Below are 24620 nucleotides of genomic sequence, written 5' to 3'. Positions count from 1 at the left end.
ATTTTAGCTATTTACCAGGTCTGTTTAAAGGTACTGTAAAGCAGCACCGATCAAATGTCATTTATTTTGGCTAATCGATAGTCCAAGCCAACTGGACAAAAACTGCGCAAGGTTCATTCCAATCGACGGTGCAATTAATTAGAAAATTACAATTAAAGATTACGGGCAACACTGTACTAAATATTCGAAATGAATCCGTACTCCTGCCACATACGGCGGCAACCACATTGCATGCGTATAACACTGGGCCCGACATAACAATGCACCGTAAAATCCGCCCTTGCAATCCACACAACGATCCACATCTGAGGATAAACGGATAAGCGAACTGAAATGAAATGCTGAGCCGTTGAAAAAAATGTGTCAGACGTTCAAGAAGCCGGACAGCGTCGACTTCTTTGTTCACAGAGGTTCACAGAGAGAGTTTGTTCGTTGGAAAGAGGCCGCGAACAGACGGAGCGCGCAGGCGCAGCAGAGAAGTAGGGAGAGACTCCATCGAACATCGGCCAGCGCTGGGTTACTTCGCAAAAAACACTGTTAGCAGGAGTTTCAAAATGCATAGGTAAACAGGGAAGCTGATAATATGGTTACTAAAATAACGAAGTTCCGGTGTAATAGTGTGTAATACCAATTTTCAGTGTTGCCCGCTGTACAGGGGGTTGTTTGACACCAGGCGTCGCACCGCTCCACTACGCCGCATTTTTCATGGCAAATTAAAAATATTTATAGCGCGTTGGCGGTCGTATGGTTCCGCATATGGTATTTAAAAGCAACAAAGTCTCTACTCACATCACCGGCGTATCATGCTTCTCTACTGCTTTACAGTACCGTTTAACGCTGTTGTTACGTCAAGAAATTACTCGTTGAGTAATTTTTCTAGTTTGCTTAATGGTAAATAAGCGGCTAGGCTGATAACCTTACCTACGGCGGTTACAACGGGTGGCGTCGTTCCCCTTCAATACACAATGTGCTTACAATTTTCTACGATTTACCAACGACTTGTTGAATGCAGTACGAACGCGATAAACACCGCACCGACGCAGGTTCATCAGGAACCCATCATTTGAGCTTTTCTCTGAGCAAATCGCCCGATATCGCCTACATCGCAGCAAACACAACACACCTGACCACCATCAGCGCTTCATCCACTAACAACCTAATTGTGGATGAAACATTAATCGTTGTTGATGAAAATCAGTGTTGAGTCAAGCGCGAAGACATAATGAAATCAGGCTGCGGCGGTGTTTGCCCGACGAGACTTTTCTTGTTTTCCTTCTTCCTATCTTTATCCGTCTGCCAGAAGAGCAGGAGAAGAAGAAGAAGAAGAAAGCGAATAAATAACGGTGCACAATAACGACAGCAGAAAAAAAAAAAAAAAAAAAAAGATACAAGAACGCTTCGAACTTTCTCGACCGGATTACCTCGGTAATTCTTGTTCAGTCGTGTGAAAACGGAACAATAACAAAAACTAAAGTGAAACGGAAGGCTGTCTTGAAAGAAAGTGAGACAGGTTGAGGGTATGACGTTATGTGTATATACATATAGGTATATAAAGAAACAGGAGGGGAGAAAAAGGGGAGAAGTGGTTGGGACGCTTTTAGCACCGGCACATAATTAAGCGATGATTTCTTCCGCGAAATGCGGAGGGAACTCTGTTTTCGTTGGTTCACCGGTGCAGATGAGAGGTACCGAGATCGTGGCCCTTCCATTGTCTTTTACGCCTCGCGTGTAACAACCGCCGTGGATCTTCATCGTGGTATTGCTCACTTCCCGTGTCAATAGAGTTGTAAGCTGATCGTAGGATGGATGATGGAGTGTGAGATCGCTTCTGCATGCGGGGTGGGTTCGCAGTGTTCTAGGCGGTATAGCTGTAGGGTGATTCTTGATTGACGTTCGTTTGTGATTTATGGCGAACGTAGACATTTAAGTGTATTTTGACTCGCGCCCAAAAGGGGTTTAATGTATATGATCAGGGTGGTGGTGGTGGTGGTGTAACTGCTTGCCGTAGTCGGCCTCGCAAGGCGGGCAACGTCACGACTAACGCAGGTCCGTAAAAAAAAAAAAAAAAAAGAGGAAACTGGAAAGACAGGACTGTAGTGGATTTGCAGTGAAGTCCAATCAGGGGTTGAGCGATGAGCGATAATAATAATAATAATAATAATAATAATAATAATAATAATAACTTTATTTTTGTTATGGTACCCAAAAACAACCACTAGGGTCTACTAATTGGTGCACCACATAAGGTTATACGATAGCGATGAACGGTAGAACACCAGAAAATGAAAATAAAAATCACTGTGGGGATGCTTGACTAAGGTGTTGAAGAGTACTCGGCGAAAGGGCCACTTGTAATGCGTTCTTAGAGACGATATATCTGAGGGATACCAAGCTGATATGATCAGGGGGCTTCATCGCTTCATCGTCGTTACAAGCGAACGAGTGGCGGGAAATTCAAAAAGGTGGGCACGTGACACATTGCGCGTGACGTGTACCACGGCCTTCACGTATCGCGCGAAGGGCGCCGTGCACGTGTTTTATCACGTGCCCACCTTTTGAAATTTCCCGCCCGCCTTTTTGAATTTCCCGCCACTCGTTAGCTTGTAACGATCGTAACGACGATGAAGCGATTAAGCCCCCTGTTCTCTTTCGTTTCCTACTTTCTGACTGTCTTTTCTTTTCTTTTTCTTTTCTTTCTTACTACTGTGGAACTTTACTGAAATTTTAGTTATACTTGGTGCGCATACGTCTGCGGGAAAATCTTCAAATTTTCACACCTATTTACACCCTTTCTTGGGATTCAGTTTCGCTTAAAATACAGGAAACATATATGCCTGCGATTCTCTGGGAACTACATATCCGCGGTACAATGTAACCGGCCAACATGTAACCCATCCTTACAATTCTCGCTGGGAGGGGGTGGGGGGGGGGTGATGCAGGCTTTGTTTAGAGCTAACTGAAAAGCTGAAGGGAACAGCTTTGCTCTTTCCCGTAGAGGCCGCATTCTTTTCTGGAAACATTTCGCCTGCTCCCAAAACAAAGATGTATTGTACTGTCGACGTACTCGCATTAGGCGGGAAGGACTCCCGATATAATGCCAGGTATAGGCCGTTACGAGCAGATGACATATAGTTCTTGTCATGGAAAAGAAACTTAAAAAAAAGCTCCGTTACACGAACGTCGGCCGTATTGCACAAATAACGTCACCAACTCCGCGAGGAAACTTACTTTAAACACAAAAAGCGTAATACCCGAATCGTGGTCCAGCTTGGCCAAAATGAATCGGAGAATATGAACTCATTTATTTGTCGTTGCGGGCCGAAAGCCATTTTTGGTCCCCACTCTGTGCATGTATAGGAATTCGGAAAGCTACGATGCAGACGACAGGAAAGAAAAGGATTCATGGCTCATTTACTCAACGTTTGCGTGCGGGTGGCTCGAAAAAAGAACGGGTAACTGATGTCGTATACGAGACAGAAAAACAGGAAGTACAGGGGGATTAGAAACGAAGCCTACCTCCCCTTCCCCCTTCGAAAAAGGAGGAGGGGTGGAAAAATAACGCGCGTCTCTTTATTTACCTGAGCGTCGTTTCGTCGCGAGGAAACAAAACGCTCGTGGAACGCGGGGAATTTATCGTCAATTTTCGACTCTCGCCCGCTTTTGTAAAGCGATCACGGTGAGTAAAATGCGCCGTTGTATTTTCGCGTGTATTTATTCGCGTGTCTCGCGTTTGGTTTTTGTTTCGTTTTGAACAGACGAAACGGAAAGCGAAACATTTTCGTGATATATGGCTTTTTTTTCTTCTTCTTCTTCTTTCGCGACTTAACTCGCTCTCCTGATATAGCGGCGCGCGCGCGTAGTTTTTTAAAAGCGTTATTTTTCATCTTTTACGGCGGCGCGTAGTGGCTAAAAACGGAGAAATAATGGGATCGCTGTCGCACCTGTATTAAGAACGGCGGGAGGTCCATAAAGGAGAGCGCGATGGGTTATTACGATAGTCCGCCGCACTTTTTTATTTATTTTTATTTTCTTTCTCTCTCTCGCGCTTTCAGATTACGAATTTTTGTGCATTAACGACGTGGTGTACGTATAGTCTTAACGCGTGCGCAATGTACAGCGCTCGACAAACCTAACTTAAATGTGAGACGCTGACCTTGCTGTAAGATGACCGCTGACAGATTGACTCGGTGGATCATTTGTTAGTGTGTCCGCCAAGTGATCCCCTTTGACATTAGTGGTTAGGATGACCGCTTTCCATGCTGAGACTGGGAGGTGCACGACGACACGGGTTCGAATCCTGTCACCGCGGGCTGTGCTGTCTGAGGTTTTCCCCGGGTTTTTTCCGAAGACGTTCCAGACGAATGTCTGCGCAGTTTCCCCTGAAGTCGGCCCAGGACGCATACTAACCCCCCCCCCTGTCCCGCACTCCTTCCTGCTGTCCTCTCTCCATATGTCCACGTCCGTACGCCGTTCATAGCCACAGTTGCTTCGCGGTGCTAACACGGAAGTAAAAAAAAAGAAAGAAAAAGTCTAAACAATGTTACAAAAAAACACTTCGCGGACCATTCGAAAAAATAAATCAATAAAATAGCAAAAAAAAAAAATGGATCAGCGCTATACAGCACACACAGTGCGAAGTTGCTGGTTCCGAACCTGGGGGCTTAATCGCTTCATCGTCGTTACGGTCGTTACAAGCTAACGAGTGGCGGGAAATTCAAAAAGGCGGGCGGGAAATTTAAAAAGGTGGGCACGTGATAAAACACGTGCACGGCGCTCTTCACGCGATACGTGAAGCCCTTGGTACACGTCACGCGCAATGTGTCACGTGCCCACCTTTTTTTAATTTCCCGCCACTCGTTAGCTTGTAACGACCGTAGCGACGATGAAGCGATTAAGCCCCCTGGTCTAGCGCGCCAGCAACTTTGTGGCAGGATACCAGATTGCTTTGACAGACACTTTTTCCTCGAGGGACGTTAAATACGGTGTGCTGAAATTTCGGCGCACGCATACGAACTCTCAGGTGGGCAGAATTAATCCAGCCCGACCACTGCGGCGTCGCTCATGATCGTAGTTGTAGTTGGCGACGTAGAAGCCAGGAATTATTAGTATTGCAAGAAACGTCCTCGGCTGCACCCCCTAAATTAGGGCTCGGCCACATAACACGGACGTGGCATAAAGAGACGTTCAAAAACTTCGTGTCTGTAGAGCTGCCAAATACGTACACGGAAAAACAGAGACGCTAAGGGAGATGAGACACACAGACAGATGAGAGAGCAGATGATGGCACAGGCTTGTAAGTATTTTGAGTACGTACTCGAAATACAGTATTTTAAATACTTTTTTTTCTGTATTTTGCAAATGTACTCAATACTTTTCGCGACAAGTATTTTTAAGGTATTTAAAATACTTTTTTTTTTCAGTATTTGCTACTCAGGGCTCAAAATACTTTCCTTCCTCGTCAACCCGTATCCAGCACACTTCCCCGTCGTGTCCAGATTGTCCAGACTGTTTTTTTTTTTGAATTCGCGCGTTTGTCATTTATCCTCCTGTACAATAGGCTGGTCCCACGCTTGGGCTTGCTTGCCAATAGCCCGACCTATTCATATTGCCGGCGGATTAGGTACGAGATAATCCCGCCATTTATTTAATTGGTCACCAAAGCAATAAACACTCTTCAGAAGTTAAAGGACCCGAGCCGACATACAGGAGGGATTACGAAGTTTTGGGTCAGAACGTATCACCAATGTTTACTTGAGTTCACCAAAAATTATGAGACACCGAGACCTTGCAAATAAACGACATGCTTAAGTATGGCGCGTGAAGTTTATTCCTTTCATCTGTACGGCCACGTTCAGAATACGCGTTTCACTTACGTACTGTTAATACTAAAGTACTTTGAAGGGTATCTGAAATACTTCTTAGAGTACTTAGTATACTCTATTCAAATTACTTTCTTTTTTAAGTATTTTGTACTCTATTTTAAATGCTTTTCCGCAGTATTTTCTATTTATAGTATATTATATTATAGCAGTATATTATATATATTCTCTCTTGTCTGGCCCTGCACACAACAGATGAGACACCGTGTGTGTGTGTGTTTTTCCGTGTATGCATTTGGCAGCTCTACAGTCATGAATCCGTGCCGATGACTACCCCAACTTGCTGTCACACCTCGTTCAAACCCTTGTTCTGTCTTCTGGTTGGCGAGTAAACGGAGCGAAAACTATCGAAGGAGAAATACGAGCTTCAGACATGTTAAGACATTTGCACCTTCTCGCGTTGTGATTTAATTCATTCGTGATAAACGATTCGAATGAAACGGCACCTCATCAGGTTTCCTGCCATGCCCTGAAGCCACGTGGGAGAGGCTCTATAGTTCAAACAGGCAATTTATTGCGTCTACTCTTTGAGCACATTTCGAACGTTCTTTCTCGTACACGTTGTACCTTTTGATGCAAACTGATCGTACTGTGTTCATGTTACGCGGACTTGCGCCCGTTACCAAAACAATAGGAACTAAATACCGTTACCCGTTACTTCAGAAAAAAGTAACTAAATACGTTACTCGTTACCAACATACAAAAGTAAGGAGCTCACAGGTAACGAGTGACTTTTTCGTTACCGCCGCATAGTTAAAGGAGCCAACAAACATGCCGTCACTTGCCTTCAACTCATTATTAATGAGAAATTTCACTTCACAAGAAGCTGATACTCGAAATTCACATCAGTGATCTTCGTTCTCTTTCGTGTGATGACATCTGCTGCCGAAGAGGGGGTGATCGGAGGTTATGAAAACACAAGAAAAGAAACCGGTGTTCGTGCCACCGATCACCAACGGTTCCAAAAAACAGACGAGGGGCTGCGTCATAATTTAGGGCTCTCAGAAGCTTAGCAACAAGAAAAGGCTAGAAGTCGAAACGCGTTTTTTTTTTTTTTTGTAGCCATAGCATAATTGGTACCCATTCTTGGGAAGGAGTGATGGTCGGAGATTACGGAAACAAGAGAAAAGGCAAGGGCTTTCGTTTATGATTCAGCACGTCAACAACACATCCAACGAGGGACTGCAATAATACTTTGAGTCACACGTGGTCGTGGCCCAAGCAGCACACAATATTGGACCCATATTGGCTGGTCATTGGCGATACGGGTCCAATATGGGACCCGTTTCGCCAAGATTTTCCCCATATTGGCTGAAAATGGGCAATATGGGCCCCATATTGCCCAGTTTCAGCCAATATGGGGAAAATCCTGGCAATATGGGCCCCATATTGCCCACTTTGAGCCAATATTGGGAAAATCTTGGGAATATGGGCCCCATATTGCACGCGTACACCCCATATTGACTGAACAGGGTACGTAGCCGTGTTGCACAAATGCCCAAGCAGCACGGCAAGATTGAACGTTGAAGCGTGTGAAATACCCTATTCACTACATCGTTACATTCAACAACTTCCCGCAGATGATACATATTGTTCGAAACAGTCAACGTACTTGGCATTCCCAACGTAAAGTTCGCTAGAGTTCGACACCTCAACATTCCACGTCTTGAAAGTCGCCACCATCTTCCTTAGCGATGCCAATGCCAATCGGTCGAGCCGACTGTGAGCGAGCGAGTTGTTTGAGCGTAATCAAGCGTCCTACAACTAATGCGCATGCGCGACAGCCCGAACGGACGTTTCATAGGGCTAAAATGTCGCTGGGTGCTGTAATGGTAACGAAATTGCGGCAGGTCAAGTAAAAAACACAATATTTGATAAGACGGGATGGTTATTCTGTAAAGTTAGGTGATTTCAAGTTGCTGCAAGCAGTGTAAATTGTTCTGGCGTGTGTCCGTCACCGCCACGAAAGTGTTTCGCTGCTTTGTATTCTCGGAGCGGGTGTGGAAATTGTTAGTCCACATTATATTGGGATCCCAATGAAGGCTTCTGAGGGATCTTTGGTATTCGGGTCGTCGGGCAGTACGTACCGCTTGCGGTGCTGTTCCGGCAAGATCTTTTCCTGATCTTTGGTATTGGCAGTTCTATGGGACTGCTTGTGAACTTCAGCGCGGGCGTAGTACCTGTTCGTTTTTTTGTGTGTGTTTGGGCAATGCCGTGTTTCTTTCCTTTTCTTTCGTTCTTTTTTTTTTTTTTTGCAGTGATGTGAACGTGGATCAATTAGATCCACGTTCCACGTAGAGAAATAAAAAAGCAAAAATTATACAAAAGTAGTGAATATTATACAGCATAATGCTTTATTATTACACGGGCTCCCCGTAGGTGTTATCACAGAAATATTGGCAATATTGGCGCAAAATGGGCTTGCCAATATGGGCAGCCCATATTGGTCCAATATGGAGCCTGGTTGCACTCCCCATATTGGTTCAATATTGGCAATCTTGGCAGCCCATATGGGTCCAATATTGGACCAATATTGGCGTGCTGCTTGGGGGGTCACGCAGGTCCACGCATTGCCACACGGAGTGCCGAAATGTGCTCCCTCGCGCTGAAGAAAAGGAACGAGTAACGTCAGTAACGAGTTACCAATTTTTGTAACTGATACCGTGACTATTACCATTTTTTAAAAGGTAGCTGAATCGTTACTTCGTTACCAAAAAAAGTAACCGTTACCAAGTAACGAGTTACTTGTAACGAGTTAAGCACAACTCTGATGTTACGTGTCTGTTTCTGAGTACCTTTCATTACATGTTTCTACAGCTCTCAATACTGCTGCCGCATTTTTCTTTCTCCCGATTAAAAAGAAAGCCACAAAACGCATTCCGTTTTGGAAGCACTCCGGTAAGGTCTTTCTCTATGCGTTGTACGACGTTCCAGTTGACACATCGGCCCTTACAAAAATAAATAAATAAATAATAGTTAGCTAATCGACCTTTTCTTATCTGCTTAATTAGTTAGGCACAACGAAAAAATATTGGAAACCCGACTGTTACAAACATTCAGTGTGGTATCATTCATATTGGTGCATGTTTGTTGGAATACGCAATGTATACACAGTGTGCGTCACACTTAACACATGTTCTAGTGATATTTATTCATTTGCACCTAGTGAACTAACACACTAATTGTTGGGGATGGGGAATGTACTTTGTTTGTTTTTGGTTGTTTGTTGTTTTGTTTTGAGAGTAGCAGAACTAGTCAGGAGACAAGTTCAATTTCTCCCTGGTTTTCTTTCAAATAATCAATCAATCAATCAATCACTTAACACACCCGTTACATTTTTAATCGCGTGATGAGTTCCGAGTGCGCCACGTGTCCTCTTGGTTTATTTTTCCTCTTATGCAGTCTATTTCGCAATGGTAAACACACCGTCCGACGCATCTGCTTCTAACCTTTCCCCCGACCGGCCATCGACTGTCCATCGAACATCCCGCCCGTCCATCTAGCAGCAGAATGGCCATGTTTACAGAATCTCTCATCCTCCTGAGTCGGATCAACCCAATACTATTTTCGCTCCCTTCGAAAAAGGAACGGGTGGGCTGGGAATTCAACGAGCGTTGAAATACCTTTCTCGGGAATCGACCCGCCGTTCCCGATATCTGTTCCTCCTCCTTCCCAAAAACGCATTTACCGAGGGCATATTTTAGCGGCATACATCCATTTGCGTACCTGGCTCGGACCTAATGCGTACACCACCTAACGACGACGACCTGACCGGATGAATCTATATCGACCGCTAAAAGTGTCGATGGCTTGACAGTTCATCGCTGCTCATCCAGAGCTTTAGAGGAGCTTTTTCCCGCTGGGGGGTCTCGGACTGGAATTGACAGCGAAAACATCTCGTCAAGTTGGTCGACGAAAGCGAGCGTGCGAAGAACGTCTTGTCAAGGTTGAGCGTTGATGTCTGTTGACTCTGTCATTTCTAAGGGAAGCCAGCAACGTGTTGAGAAGACGACGGAGGATATGCGCAAGTGCTGCCGCCCCGTGGTGCCTTCCGACTGTAGCATCATTTTTGAAGCAGTCTCTGATGCATATACACGTCATTCAAGTCGGGACTGCTATTCTTCGGCGCAGCTTGATCTTTGTTATCCTTGCGCCAGATAAACCCAAAATCATTCACTTACTCAAGTCGGGGACTGCGATTTTCAAAGTCAAAGTGCTGGTACCTTAGCAGCGTCGTATCTGCTTTCTGTTTCTAGTTGCACGGTCTAGGAGAGGTGATAGGCCTGCTGCTTGTACTCTAAATTATGCGTAATGAGTTTCCAGGACGACCAGGCGAGCAAAATTACTACACCAAGCTCGTTAAAGGAGCTGCGAGTAGACACCTCCATAAATTCATATGCGCTCTTACGCAAGAAGGATATCGTGTCTGACTTGCTAGCGCGAGAGAGAGGTCCCTTGGTCTGCACTCCCTCTAGAAACCCCTCAACTCATTCAGACATTCTGTAACCGAATGAGTGACGTTGATGGCCACCCCGTGACACGTAGAGAGTACGCCGCAAGTGACGCCGCGTCGTGTACGTGTAGCGCACGAATTTTCAGCGAGAAGCTACGCTGATGCTACGTCTACGTTTCGTAAATTACATTACGCGCTGACAAGACCAGGGGCGCCGGAACAGGGGGAGCAGGGGGAGCGACGGCTCCCCCTCATTTACAGATGAGGTAGCACGGCTCCCCCAGATATGTAAATTATGTTTGTAATTATATTAACATTATCTTCTCACTGACATATTCATAGACATTACTTCAGCAATGTTAGTTTAGGTCTGCTGTACAAGTATGTGCATGTCGTAATTTCCTGGAGCACGTTTTCAATTTGTGTACCACCCCTGTATTGCCTGCATGAGCCCTCAAGGAAAATAAATGATGATGATGATGATATAGCATTTTTTTTTCGCTCCCCCAGTGAAAAAATAGTTCCGACGCCACTGGACAAGACACCGAAATTGTGCTTTGCATGGCGCCTCCTTAGGCTGCTGGATGAATGAAGAAGTCTTATTTACTTATCCTTTAAAACCAGCCACGGTGTGTCAGTTGGCACACCATCAGTTTGGCGGCGTGGTACAGGTTGCCTAGGTACATCGCCTTGCGCAGGGGACGTTACATACTGAGTGTCGTGTGCTGAGATTGCACAGCACGTTAAAGAACTCGCAGCCGCCGGAAATTAATCTGATCTTGATCGACCACTGACGTCTTTCGTCATCATCGAAGTCTTGCGATTAATAAACTCAGAGTGATTATTATTGTATTTACAAACCGATCAAAAACTCGCGGCGGCCAACTAATTAATAGCGCGCAAAGAGTCCCATGACACTTTCCCGACGGAAATGCAACTTAAAGTCGTGTCGCCTTCTTGGCACAAGCACTCATCTATGACGGCAATTATGCAATGTAGAGAATAAATTGCCTCTTCTCTCCTTCGCTTCTTGATGTTGTGTGTGTGCGCGCGCGTGTGTGAGGAAAGCCTAGCCGCGTGCAAATTCCCGTGTCTGGGTTGGAGCACGAGTGACTCGGGCCGTTGTTGACCTCCCCGTGTTGTAAAGGCCGCCGCCGCTGCCGCCGCGCGTGTGCCTCGTCAGTCTGGAAAGCGCGGCGTGCTGTTCGCATGTCGAGCGTGTTCAAGCGTGGATAACCACGCGCGCCGTGCATGTCGCCTCTCATACGCTTTACCTCCCGTGAAAAGTGGCGCGTGTAGGACGGATTAGCTAAAAAGCCAAGTATACAGCTATGACCCCCCCAAAGAGGGATCTTTCGAATGTTAGCGGCGCTGTGGGGTTTTCGTGTCGCGGTCTTGCGGCACCCTGCTGTATTTTTGAAGCATTTAGGAACGTATACGTGTGTGGGGGTTTTGAGCTGGGGGCTCGAAAATGGCACACAAGATGTGATAGAGGAGGAAAAAAAAAGATGGGGGCGTAAGTCACGACGAAGTCAGACTGGCTACCCCAGACCACCTAGCCGCAGTTAGTTGAAAAGAAAAAAAAAAGGAAACCCAGTAGGTGGGGGGGTGGGGGGGTGGGGACACAAGCATCGCGAAATAGTGGGAACACTTGTCACAAAGGAGGGACCAGAAATTCTCCCCAAAATGTCAATCAGGTGCGTTTCTTCAAGGAAACGTAAGGGCGCTTTCAATGCAGCCGCTTGATGATTGAATGGCTGAGGACCTAGGAGCTTTACAAGGTCAAATGGCCTGGCGATCCTGACTTGGTTCCAGTGTCCTGCGACTGTCTGCATACTTGGAGCACATGAGGAAGATGTGCTCTGTGTCCTCGATAACATCTCACCCACTGCAGTTTGGAGATGGTGACTTCTCCAATATGTAGAACAAGCCACCGCTGTACGGGACAGACATTGAGCCGGGACCTATGCAGGGGACACGCTGCTTGTCGAAGAAACGACGGAGGTACATGGAAGCGTAGCTCGGGGTCGACCCTGTACAGCAGCGAAGATCGAGCAGATCCTATCAGCCAAGAAGAGTTGCACATTTGTTGTCTCAGTACACGTATCATCCTCTTTGCGTCCTCTTTCGCACACGAGGGTTTATTTTCTGTTGGATTCTCTTTTCGGCGAGGAGAGCGTTTGCGGACAAAATGGTTGATCCAGGCTCACGTTAGGGTCTATTCACACCGCGCAACAGAGTTGTGCCTAACTCGTTACAAGTAACTCGTTACTTGGTAACGGTTACTTTTTTTGGTAACGAAGTAACGATTCAGTTACTTTTTCAAAAATGGTAATAGTAACGGAATCAGTTACAAAAATTGGTAACCCGTTACTGACGTTACTCGTTCCTTTTCTTCAGCGCGGGAGAGCACATTTCGGCACTCCGTGTGGCGCAATGCGTGGACCTGCGTGACCCACGACCACGTGTGACTCAAAGTATTATTGCAGTCCCTCGTTGGATGTGTTGTTGACGTGCTGAATCGTCTTAAACGAAGGCCCTTGTCTTTTCTCTTGTTTCCGTAATCTCCGACTATCACTCCTTCCCGAGGACGGGTACCAATTGTGCTATGGCCACAAAAAACGCGTTTCGACTTCTAGGCTTTTCTTGTCTTTGCTAAGCTTCTGAGAGCCCTAAATTATGACGCAGCCCCTCGTGTGTTTTTGGGAACCGTTGGTGATCGGTGGCACGAAAACCGGTGTCTTTTCTTGTGTTTTCATAATCTCCGATCACCCCCACTTCGGCAGCAGATGTCATCACACGAAAGAAAACGAAGATCACTGATGTAAATTTCGAGTATCAGCTTATTGTAAAGTGCAGTTTCTCATTAATAATGAGTTGAAGGCAAGTGACGGCATGTTTGTTGGCTCCTTTAACTATGCGGCGGTAACGAAAAAGTAACTCGTTACCTGTGAGTAACGAGAACTCGTTACTTTTGTATGTTGGTAACGAGTAACGTATTTGGTTACTTTTTTCTGAAGTAACGGGTAACGGTATTTAGTTCCTATTTTTTGGTAACGGGCACAAGTCTGCCGCGCAACGTTTAAGCAGCAACTTAGCTGCAACGTTTCTCCAGCAGCAGTTCCGCGCAATTAAAGTTGCAATGAAGTGGGTTCCTTCCTTCGGCGCGACGTTGTAACTGCCTTCGCCTGTCTCCGGCGCATCGTAAATGCAAGTTTGCACGCTGCTACACTGTTGTGTTCATAGAACAACTCTCTCTCTCACTCAATAGAATTTTTCCATCTGAAATTTTTCACTGCCCAACGTGTTCCCAAAATATTTGATTGTCCAAATTTTGAGCTTTTAACCGCACCGTCTTCCGTATGCGGTGTTCATGTATAAGACTGAGCAAAACTTCGATTTCCTAAAAGTTTATGAACTGCCGTATCTTTGCGTTTGTTCAAGTGAACTGCAAATAAGATTGGCAGTTCGCAATGAGGTAACGCAAAAACACACTGTTGTCACGGAGTGTTTTACCTATAGTCGTGTTCAACTTAAGATGGAAACGAAATCTAGTCCCTCAGCTCTCAAAATATTAGAGACGTCACTCTCCCTCCTCCGACAGATAATGTAATCCATCATATTCACTCTGCTTCCGTATTGGCTGTTAAGACTGGCTGCATGACACTACGCGAGCCCTCCCCCATGGGTGCGCTGCAGTACTTCTCCTGGCGCGCAGTATTATCTCCTTATGTCCAACGGCGTATGTAGATGACGGACTAGATTTCTTTTCCTTCTTAAGTTGAACACGACTACAATCTACTACTGTAGGAATTGGCATGCTTCCCGCGTCTTCACATCTAACACTCGCGAAGGCTGTGCCGGCAGAGGGAGCTTCTCATAGGAAGTTACCAGAGCCCCCTATAAACGGCTCTGGAAGTTACGTGCGGAAACCATCCGTAGTGATTGGACGTATCCCGCGGAGAATCCAAGTGATTGACACGTTGCGCCTGGCGGTTGTCGGTTGAATTCCTCCTGCAACTACTGCAACCGAGTTTAGCCATCATAGCTTTACTGTTCACTGCTCCACTCTGCGCAGCCTGGTAGTTGCGCACCACTAAAGTTGCGCCGTGTGAATAAGCCCTTCGATGGTTAGCCAGGGGCGGGATCGGATCCCTCCGCCGGCTGTACTATGAGAGGCTTTTCCGGCAGTGGGTGTCGACACAGTATATCGGCACAGTTCCCACTGAGCACTTTATTGGTGAGGTACGATCAAGTGAAGGGTGTCACGAAGGGTGTCGTAATCATGATTACGTGTTCTTTGGGACGAAAACTCACTATCTTAAACGTGGAACCGGCGTCTCATTTTGATCTTAGAGTTGTTGCACTCTAAGCTTACGTGCTGATGCCATATGCAAAATTTCATTTCGCAGACCGTCGTAGTGTTTTTTGCGATAAACGAGAACAGCGAACGTCCAGTTTCCGTTTCACGATGACGTGAGCATGAGTGACGTACAGCATCTTGAAATGATTAGATTTGAATTGAATATGCTAAGCAAGTATGTCCGCGCATCCCCCAAGTTTCCCTCTCTCCCCACTTGTCCGCGGAGAGATCTCATTGGTTAATCTCCCATATAAGGCGCGGGGGGGGGGGGGGGGTTAAGATTTCAAGGTGGTGCGCACATGGACCCATTCTGGTATACGAATACCCTCTTAATGCTGCCTCGTGATTGGACAGACACTTCGTCACGTGGTCTCTCTAGACTTTACCCTCTCGCCTTCGAAGAGACAAACTGTCACAGCGAATATTTTACACAGTGACTCTGGGCATGGTAAGAAAGCATATGGCAGAGTTTGTTTAGCTTGGGTTCAAACAGGTTCAAAGGTAGGGTGCTGCCACGTAGTGTCGCGCGGTGTTACCGGCGCCATATTTGAGCAGCCGCACATATGGTAGTATACCGAGAAGACTGCCACACATTGCCACAAGCAACGGATTTTTATCTAATGATCGATTAAATAAGACTCAAATAGGCGGCGAAATATAGTGGCATCCTCTGAGAAGTATAATAAGGAGACGGGAGCGACCCCTGTCATTTGTCCTTTTCCCCCCAGTTTTTCTTCCCTCAGGGGGCTTTGTTAAACTATTTCTGGGGAAATCAATTACTCCACCCACTCCTTGTACCGACCACAATGGAACACTTGGAATTCGGGTCAAAGCAAAGAAAGGAGACTGTGGCTATTAAGGGAGCCAGGAACTACCTATATAGCGGGAATGGCGGGAGGCCCTGTCGTCTTTTCTGAGGCGATTCCAAGTATTTTGTTTCCAAGTGTTCTGTTATTTTCGCAATCAAAGGTAGCATATAAGCGTCACAAAGGGCTGTAACGTATAAGTGTCACCAAAGGCTGTAACGTGTATTCATAATTTTGCCCGTTTGGGTCTTGATAAGGCATATGTAAAAAGCATACAAGAAGTTGTGACGTGCGTCTGAACTATTTTAATCGGAAGCAGCTCCCGAGCGTTCCTCATGTGACAGTCTTGTAGACTGTGCTCGGGATCGCCGGACGAAACAATCATTTTTCTTCTTCTCCTCCTTTTTTTTTTTTTTTTTTTGTCTGAGATTTTCGCTTGCGTTGCTCTCCAAGTTGGAATGTCTACCGCTGAAAGGTCGAAGGATTTATTACGACTGGTGCGTAGGAACACAGCACGGCAGAATGGGTCTATTAACTTGGATAGAATGGTTCGCAAAACATGGTGTGAAATGAAAGAAAACACGAGACAGAAATATTTTTCAAAAGCTTATGGGGGAGAATTCAACGGGTTGGCGGGGAGCGACTTTTTGAGCCCCACGGCGAATGAAGTATGTTTCACGTGTTGATCTAGAACGGCTTCGCGTGTCTCGCGGCCTTTTTTCCGATTGTCTCGCTCCACGACGGAGCCCTCTTTCTTGCTCCGCCGCGAACGCTTGAATTCGACAGGAACTCCGAAGTGCCGTCGTCATTTCCGCACCTTGCGAGGCAAAGAAAAAGCCAGCTCCCTGTTTTTGCCTTTTACTTACTGCGGCAAGCGTCAGTGTCATATCGCTTCTTTCGGCCAACATCGAGCCGACATTGCCAACTTCAGTGCGATATCGGTCGAAAGTTGGCATTGTCGGCTCGATGTCGCTTTTTTCGGTCAACATCGAGCCGGCATTGCCAACTTCAGTGCGATATCCGCCGCAAGTTGTCATTGTCGGCCTCGTGTCGCTTCTTTCGGCCAACATCGAGCCGACATTGCCAACTTCAGCGTGATATCGATCGAAAGTTGGCATTGTCGGCTCGATGTCGACTTTTTTCGGTAAGCATAGAGCCGACATTGCATATCGGCCACAAGTTGGCAACGTCGGGAACATATCCAGCCGACATCCCCAACCTCTTGTGGACACCGGCCCGATATCTGGTGCAGTCTCGGTTACCACTTAATCACTTGCGGCAAGCTCATAGCAACAGAGCTATTGTTTTTCGCTGGTGAATTCAGCTTCCGTCCTTCCGTGCTGGTTTCTATATTGCTCCGCAACGGATGCTCGCCGCACAGCGACCAGTGGAATACGCCATTACGCTCTCGCGCATGATCTACTACGAAAGCCATGATGGCACATTTGTGCATGTAGTTTGCGAGGCTCTTCATAATGACAGTGTTTTCCTTTCTCGTTACAGGCGTTCATCTAGCAAACCACCACGACTGGGGCAGCACAGAAGACGTCAACGGTAAGACTCTTTTGTCTGTCTTGTAGCACGCCCTGTACACCAAGCTGGGGTGCATGTACGGAAACGTGTCTGTTGGAGGCGGTATCACGCATAACAGATGAGACAACCTCAAAGTTTATACGTGTGAGATGTGACCACGTTCTGTTGCGTGGTTAATGAATAATCGCGAGGCTCTAACCGCATTGCGCAATGACTTTTTGTGCCGTACTATTCGGATAAACATAGTGTTAAAGCACGCGGAGCTCCTGTTTTTATTGGTCGAGGGAGGGCGTTTTTTGTATCCAGGCGGGTCTTGCCCAACGACCCCTCTAGCACTTTGCACTCCCCGACGTACTCACGCACCCTCTAGCATCTCCGCGTTTCATCCGTATTCTTCTTTTTTTATATATATAGTCTTGACGATGCTCACTTCTCTGTGGCCCACAACGGCGAGCCGATTAAGACATTACCCCCTCCTCCTCCTCCTCCCCTGTAACCAGGGTGTTTTTCGAGGAAACGCGCGCATATTGCTGCCAGCAGCGCCACTCGACGGTGAAGCTCGACACTGCGATGCTCGGAATCCTATTCGTTTCCGCGAAACGTCATGGTGCGGATTGTCCTCGGTGGGCTGAAATACGAGTAACACCCAGTTTCCGCTCCAGCCTTCGCGGTGTTACCTCCCGTTAATCACCCCCCCTCCCCCATGTCACGATTTATCTGTTGTGTTTACCTCACGGTGTGTTCATGCGCGGCGCTAACGCGGAATAATCAATCATCATCATCGTCACCTCACGTTGTTGCCTGTTGCCACCACAGATCACTCATCTTCGTCAGGTAAGACGTATCAAAGCGGTGGTTCTAGGCACTCTCATCCAGTGTAGAAACAGCACGAGATATATGTCTATCGAAACCGTAGAGCAGACTTGTACGTATCTTGAGTACGTACTCAAAATACAGTATTTTAAATACTTTTCCGGTATTTCGGTACTCTACTCAATACTTTTTTGCGACAAGTATTTTTAATGTATTTAAAATACTTTTTTCGGTATTTGCTACTCAGTACTCAAAATACTTTCCTTCCTCGTCAAGCCATATCCAGCACGCTTCCCGCATTGCCGAGATTTTCAGCTCACTGGAATTTAACTCCCTTTTTCTTCGTTTTCTTTTTCTCGGGAATTCGCGAATCTGCCATTTATCCTCTTGCACAATAGGCTGGTCCCACCTGGCCTTGCTTCTCAATAGCCAGCTTCGTCAGAAAACCGTTCCTATTCATATTGCCAGGTGAATCACCAGGGGATTAGGTACAAGATAATCCCGGCATTTATTTCCTTGGTCATCAAAGCAATAAACACGTGCCAGAGGTTGAAAGACCCGAACCGACATACAGGAGGGATTACGAAGTTTTGGGTCAGAACATATCAACAAAGTTTACTTGGGTTCACCAAAGTTCACCAAACATTACTTGACACCAAGACGTTGCAAATGAAAGATATGCATGGCTGATGAAGTTTATTCCTTTCATTTGTAAGGCCACGTTCAGAATACGCGTTTCACTTACTGCTAATACTAAAGTACTTTAAATAGTATCTTAAATACTTCTTAGAGTATTTAGTACTCTACTCAAATTACTTTCAGTTTTGAGTATTTTGTACTCTATTTTAAATACTTTTTCCGTAGAGTATTTAGTATCTTATTTTAAATACTTTTGCGCAGTATTTTGTACAAGTCTGCCGTAGAGAGACACGTTCGCTTATCCAGCGCGCAAGCTTTCTTGCGTCTGGGACGTTTTTTTTTTAGCATTTATTTGACGCCTGTGTACACGCAATGCCTCGTGCGACGCAAGAACGAGTTACATTGCTCCGCGGGTACGAACAGCGAATTTACCACACAGTTTCGAGTGGGCAACGAAGTATGATTAAGTAGTTCCGCGAGCCACATAAACTCGGTCACACTGGCATCAGTCATAAATATTTCGTCAAAGGCATAACTAACCCGTCTTTTGGCAAGTGTTCAAATGGATGCCGCGCGGCGTTGACAGAACAGGGGATCGTCTGTAAAGCGTTTCAAGTCGTTTCAGACAGATATAAGCAAGAGCGAAGTATATAAGAGTGATACGCGCATCGATATTCTTTCTTTTTTCTCTGTCGTCGTCGTCTTTTTCTTTTTTTCAATTCTGTTGTCTGACCGCTTTCTGTCCATCCGTGATGTGTTTATCTAGAGTCGATCTTTCAATATCAATACCAATAAACTTCACGGGTTAAACTATTGTTTAAGTAGTAATTCTATTCATTGACTAATTGTCCAAGCACCACTCTGTTAACACACCACGCGAACCACATGGCTTTCGATCATATACCGACGTTAGTCCCAAGCATACAGAACGAGAGATTGGCTATGTCTCTGCTTTACTGAGAACGAAAGACGTCATCTTGCACGTTGAAAAAAATAAGAAGAAAAAAAAAAGATGACTTCCGCGCACACCCACTTTCACACTCCACTGATCTGCCGCAATTTTCCCGAAGGAATAATGTACCACGTCACAAAAACGAACAGAGACTGCTAGTGTGCCACTAACTTCATAACAACACTAGACGACAACAAAAGAAGCAAAATAAACAAATAAGAGGTAAGCGATGTACATATCTATATCCGAAGAGCAGAAAGAGAGAGAGAGAAAGCTCCTTCTCCAAAAATCGACGTGGCGAACGAACGCTTATTCCCCAGACGGTGGTCTGCCACCGGCAGATAATCTTTCCTTGCGAAGGCAGGTATATACGGTAGTACACCGCACTGTGTAGTTATACCTAGCTGCGAATGAAAAAGGCCAGGTGAACTTTTTTTTTTTCTGCCTTTCTTAAGCGTCCGACACTCGCGCTTTCTTTTTTCCTGCTAATAAAACGAGAGCAAAAGAAATGCACAGAGAGTGTGTGAGAGAGAGAGAGAGAGAAAAAAAGAGCATATTCCTTGTATCAGGCACGAAGAGCTCGCCAGAAAAGGGGTGGGAGGATGTTTGCAGGACCAACAAACTGATTGCTTCAGGCAATCTGGCCAGACACACACACGAGAGTTATCTAAAGGAGGATATAACTCACGGCTGCAGTTCCTTTTGCGTTTCTTGTTCTTTTTTCTTTTTATCCCCTCGCCGGTGTTTGTCATATTCACATTCACATGCATGCAATCTCTAGAAGACGTCGGATATTCTGGTCGTAGGGAGCGCGTTCTGCGATGTGTCTCGGAACGTCTGGCAGATTCAAAATCATCCTCAGTTCCGGCAGAGCAGTGGCTACGAGAACGGGGACGCTAGATTTCGAAGGACAACTATACTGCATATCTGCGTATCTACTCGTGCATGGCGTTGCGTTTGTGCCGCGCTGGGTGTGCTGCACTCGTAAACATACCCTCCTTTTTCTTTTATCGGTATTGTGTACGAACCGGAAGCTTCTGTTGTATAAAGTCGTGGAGATGGAACAGAAACGGCTCTGTTTGCCGTGTCGTTGCGAGTCGATTACACTCTAAGAAAAAAAGGAGTACTTTTACTCCTTTTGGGGAGTAATTGCATTGCCACAAAAAATAGTCCCTTTCGGGAGTAAATGCACGGGAGTAAATGAATGTCACAGAGTGAAGACCGCATTTCACGCGCTGTTGTAAGAGTCCCAGGTACATAATTGGTGCGCATGCATGAAAATACTTTGAAGCAAACCGTCAACCGTGATATATCGACTGATATAAAATCTTGCGCCATACTAAGCCACAATTTGCGAAGAAATATGCGCTAACTGTTTGTTACTCTGTGTGGCTGGAAAATTGCTACGTTGTCTGAGTTATACAGCCTTATGTCGTTCAAATTGACCAAGGGCACATATTTACGTAGACTGTCGCATTCAGGAGACAATTCGCGAAGTTTAGTGACAATTTGCAGTCCAGGGGAGTAAATGTCGGGACTAAATGTTGGGTTAGGGGACTAAAATGGGGAGTAATTGCAGACTAGGGGAGTAGAAGCTGCAATTACTCCCCTTTTTACTCCTTTTTTTTTCTTAGAGTGTAGGACTGCTATGGCAAGAAACGAAAATGGCAGAACAGGAAGAAAGTGGCGACAACATTTAAGGCAAAGACTGCCATGCCATCTGAGAAGCAGAGGCTATAAGCAGCAAAAGCAGAGTCGGTTATATATGCAGGCGTAGAATGATTGATGATCGCTTTATTGACGATAACAGACTGATTGATTAATGACGGATGAACGTAACACACGAGACGCCTATGGGGGGACGCTACGGGAGTCTTTGATGTTATCACCTCAGCGCCGTTTTACGCTTGCAGAAGCCTCACCAGTTCAGTTCAATGTGTCTCACGCTACAGGAGGTACCTGTGCCGCTTTCGCAGGTCACCAAGCTCCTGGCGTCTTATAGACAGGGTCGGGACGTCTAGCTTTTGCAAGACCGACTGACATGACCAAGGACATGGCGCTGTAGATACAGTATTCGATAATGGGTGGTAGCCGAAGGTCATGCTGAGGATGGTGATGTGTTCAAATCCTATCACCGGCTCTGCTGCCCTAGGTTTTCGCTGGGTTTCCCCAACAGACTTCGCAAACGAAGTTTTGCATCGAACGCAGTTCACAAGTGTAACGACAGCTGTGCAATGAGCACCAGTTCCCCCTTAAAGGGACTATGAAACGATTTTTTTCTTCGTTTCGTTCGAAAGAAGACATTTTTCTGAGTCTAGAACCGAAATTTTACTTTCGTCGCGCGAGCGGATTTCTCGGGAGCGAATTTAAACGGAGCGGCGAAGGGAGGACAGCTGGCGCCCCGCCGTGACGAGCTGCCGAGCGGAGACACAACGGGTAACTTGACGCGACCACGGCCGGCTCAGAAACACGTCATCGTGACGTGTTGCCGAGCCGAGGAATCCCGCCAGGAGCATGCGCCGTAGGATCCCGCGTATGCGTTCATCGGGAGTGGAAATCTCCATGACAGCGGATTTCGGCAGTGGCGGCAGCCACAGCGCGAGCTCGCGGCATTACTTGCCATTGTGCAACACCGGTGACGTAACGGGGAACCGAAGTGCGGTCCGTACAGTTACACCATCGGCAGGGAAATATGCGCGGGAGAGGAGGAACGCGGAAGAGACATTTCCAGCGCGCGCTCCTCGCAGAGTGGAGCGATTTCGTCCGGAAAAATTTGTGGCATATTATTTTCTCTGCCGGAAGAACAGTTTCCATCGAAAAAAAGTATGGGGGTTCGGGAAATTTCATAGTCCCTTTAAGTCGGCCGAGGACGCATACTACCTGCTGTCTCACACTCATTCCTGACGTATTATCTCCATCTGTCCACGTGTTTACGCCGATCATAGGTACAGTTGAATTCGCGGACAAACACGGAATAAAAACAGTGATCAGAGCGCGGAAAATTTCTCAATCTTTGACCATTGTTGCCAAACGCGTTCAAGTGCAATAGCTTTATATAGTGGGGGCATCGCAAGCAGTAACTTTTTGGCGAATCTCTCGTTGAAATGCTATTAAATTTTTTATTGAAACCTTTTAATGTGATGTGAATTTTTTTTTTTCATTTGTGAGGTTTAATAAACCACTTTGCAACATCCCTGTTCGGTACACGGTACGGTAATCGGAAACGATATCACGATACGCGCGACCGACGCTGTTGACGTTTTAGTACACCGTGGAAGGAGACGGTACGATTATTTAACGTCGTATAGCGCTCCCGCATGGCAAATCCTCAACCGTGAATCCTTTCGCTGTTACGCTGTTGAGGAGCTCTGTTATTGCGATCCATTTCGTTGCATCCACGGAATGGTTACCCGCAATACCATACCCGCATAAAAACGTTGCGGGAGTCCGCACCGCCATCTTGCTTCTCGCGTAGTTGGCCTAGTCTTTTTCTTCTCCTCGCGGAGCCCCGCAAACATCATGACGTCTCCGATAACACGGTACGCCATTCCTCGAGGAGATACGAATACGCGGTACGTTAGCGAAGCTCCGATAGCGTCGCGCAGACCAGCTCGCGTGGCTCAGTGGTTAGCGTGCTGGCGCCATGTCACGTCGAGACTGGGAGGTGCCCGGGTTCGAATCCAGGTGCCGGCTGTGCTGTGCGGGGTTTTTCTCAGACGCTTTCAGACATATGCCGGCACAGTTCCCTTAGAAGTCGGCCCAGGACGCACATTCCCCCAGGGCGTCAGTCGTGACGTTGCCCACCGCTGTGAGGCCGACAGCGGCGAGCCCTTTGATCACCACCAAGCGTCGCGCATGCGCCTTGAGACGACCAACGCCGTAGCGGTTGCCGTATCGAAGATGCAAAAACAGTATACTAAAAGTCTACGTAGTGGATAGACAATTTCAACATACCTGAAACACAGTTTGAGGATTGACGTGGCTGTGGCACTGTCACGTGGTCATATAAAGCCACGTACGTACCCTTTTTTATTATTTTATTTTTTTATCCACGCCATTTTATCGCCCGTGGACACAAATTATGAAGTAAATTTAAACTGCCCTTGTTCATTTCCACGAGGGCAAGTATCTCTCAAAATTCCAAGACGAAGAAGACAGTGGTCGAGACGCCAGCTGGGCTACATTTTCTCTCTCTCTGTCTCTCTCTCTCACTCTTCACGGTCCGCTAGGCGGCGTCACCGCGGCGCAGGCCGCACTGTGGCAGCCGCCGTTCTTCGTGTATTAGGGATAAGCAAACCAATCATGTCTCTTACTGCTACATGCGGAGGGGACAAGAAGGTCTCATTGAGCGCGCCATCGATATTGCCAATAGTAGTTCAATCAATGCAGCGCCCTCCGTCGGCTGCTCTCGCTTTTCTCATTTCCTCCCCTTCGACTGTGTGTCGAGATGGAATGAATGTGCGCGGTGGGGACGGATAAAGAAGCAGTGGACCAGTGCTCGTCGTGGCCGAGATGTGGCGCTCGAGAGAAAATTAATATTGACCGGTATGTTTCGTTGACGTTTTCTTTTTCTTTTTCGTTTTCTCTTTTGGGAGGCACTGAAAACGGGAGCGATGTAGTTTCTGCACTGAGCGCACTTGTGTGATACGCCAAGGCCTCATCTCAGTTGTTGTGACGTACAGGTGTGCTGACTTTTAAAGGGGCACTAAAATGCTAGCTCAAGTTGACTTCAAAATACGTTACACGCCATGTTAATTTCACAGTTGTCGTAATTCAGAACTTCGATTCCGTTACGAAGCTACAGTCAGAATTATACCGGACTCTTTTCTTGCCTCGGCACTACGCAGTGAACGCCGCTTCAGCTCGTGCATCGGGTATACATCGGGTGCCTTTATAGTCCATGCGGCGCGTGAACGCACCTGCTACGCCATGGAGCAGTTCCGACGGAAAACATAGCGCGACTTACGAAGCACGCTGGTGTCGTCGCTCTCCGAAGGACGTGAAGATAATTATTCTCACTAGAACATTTTGGATTAATGTTGTGGGCTACAATTTAGTAAATCGATATTGAATCATGCCACGCATGTACACGACGCTATACGACAAGACCCGTTCCAAATCCACACGCACACACTCTAAGAAAAAAAAGGAGTACTTTTACTCCTTTTGGGAAGTAATTGCA

At 46.5% G+C, this 24620-nt stretch overlaps 1 protein-coding gene across 2 annotated transcripts in view; it reads left to right on the top strand.

Moving 5' to 3' along the window:
* The window catches only part of LOC135386212 (poly(rC)-binding protein 3-like), a 417863-nt gene that overhangs the window by 155884 nt on the left and 237359 nt on the right, over positions 1-24620 (top strand). For both annotated transcript variants that reach the window (XM_064616021.1, XM_064616022.1), the window contains exon 4: positions 17005-17055. The gene's annotated coding sequence lies outside the window, so the exon portion shown is untranslated. The remainder of the gene's footprint in view (positions 1-17004; positions 17056-24620) is intronic.

This window comes from Ornithodoros turicata, chromosome 2 (genome assembly GCF_037126465.1).
Source record: "Ornithodoros turicata isolate Travis chromosome 2, ASM3712646v1, whole genome shotgun sequence".
Classification (NCBI taxonomy): Eukaryota; Metazoa; Arthropoda; class Arachnida; order Ixodida; family Argasidae; genus Ornithodoros; species Ornithodoros turicata.
The sequence above is the reverse complement of the archived record's forward strand: the minus strand, read 5'-3'. Positions and strand labels throughout refer to the sequence as shown.